Below are 598 nucleotides of genomic sequence, written 5' to 3'. Positions count from 1 at the left end.
GTGTAAAATTAAAACGATGACTGAAATACTTAAAAACACCTACTAGGACCCCCATCTGCCTCAGGACAATACCCCCTGGGATAAAAACCCCTTAGTTAAAGTGCGAAAGCGAACGAAACCCCCTCGGTTATACTTTTTGGTTATTTTTCCACCTTTTATTTTCTAAAATTTATTTTAATTGTTTCACTCATCGGCCTGTGGCCATGCTGGGGCACCACCTTGAAAAATCAGCATTTTAAAATATATATTTAAAGTCTTTTGTTTTGTTTCTCTCAACACTTACAGATTAAGTTGACCTTTTGTTGAGAATAAGTTGACCTTTTGAACTTTCTCCGACTGTTGAAGGTCTTACAGAATTATGGTGCCAATTCTAGTCATTCAAATGCACTTCTTATCGTTTGTATCTTTCTACACATTTCTTGAAGTAAATGCTTTCTCTTTTGATAGAATTCAGACAATATGTACATTGACTAGTAAAGAGTCTTGTGTTCTGTTATTCTATTCTACTTATTTATTTTTGATTGTATATAATCTCGTTTACTTAAAAATATGAATTTTGGAAAATAAAAGTTTTTTTTTTACAATCGCGATTTCCGTT

This window comes from Octopus bimaculoides, chromosome 24 (assembly GCF_001194135.2).
Source record: "Octopus bimaculoides isolate UCB-OBI-ISO-001 chromosome 24, ASM119413v2, whole genome shotgun sequence".
In the NCBI taxonomy this organism is placed as follows: domain Eukaryota; kingdom Metazoa; phylum Mollusca; class Cephalopoda; order Octopoda; family Octopodidae; genus Octopus; species Octopus bimaculoides.
Note: the sequence above shows the minus strand (reverse complement) of the source record.